Genomic DNA, 899 nt, shown 5'->3' on the forward strand with positions numbered 1-899 from the left:
GGTGACAGACCCATCCCACATACTTGGCCCTGTTTGTCACAGAGACAGACGTTTAATTACCCCATCAATTGCTGTTTGAGCATGGTTTAGAGTTAACAGGTAATCATGTTATAGTTCTTATGTTGCATGTGCTCAGTTTAAAATCTAGTGTGTGTGTCTGAACAAATGCTGAGCATACACATTAATGTTTTATGATTGGCAGCATGGGTGAGGGACAGCAGAGGTCTGGATGTGCCTGTCTCTGTTGTTAATCAAATGCATTGGTCACCGAGCTGATTTTTCCTCCCAACCTCCTTCAGGCAGTAGAACAACAGTGCCAGGAGCCCTCTTCTCCCCTCAGACAAGCCAACATCCAGAGAACCTGCTTACAAGGCTTCAGACCACATGGAAATGGCTGTTTTATGACCATTATCAAGCCATTGTGATCCCTTTGTGTGACTTTTTATGGGTTTGTCAACTTTAACAGTATGCAGACTCTGGTATTTGCATTGCATTTTCCTTCGTCTCCCCTGCTTCCCTGTCTATACACGTCTGTCTTCTCTCTAATAAAAACTGTCAGCTACCAGCATCTGTAGGCCCAACAAATATGATGTGATGTTTCTTTCCATTTATTTTATACCACAAATTATACATAGCGTATTAAATGTGATGTTTGTTTCCATTTTACTCCTCAAGGAGATTTCTGTGGCACCGGCAGTAATTAACAGTTAGTATTCTGTCTTTTCTCATTAGTCTTCAAGTCTGGAAAATATCCAAACAAAATCTGATTCTTGAGTACTGGGACAAAACAGGCTACAGGGCTTAAGACATTAAAGTTATGAACCAAGGACTGGGTTTTTCATGATATTCTCATAAATTTGGGAGCTTATCCTCTTACATTTGAATATTCCAAATATTCA

The sequence above is a fragment of the Leuciscus leuciscus genome, assembly GCF_965113295.1.
Source record: "Leuciscus leuciscus genome assembly, chromosome: 21".
In the NCBI taxonomy this organism is placed as follows: Eukaryota; Metazoa; Chordata; class Actinopteri; order Cypriniformes; family Leuciscidae; genus Leuciscus; species Leuciscus leuciscus.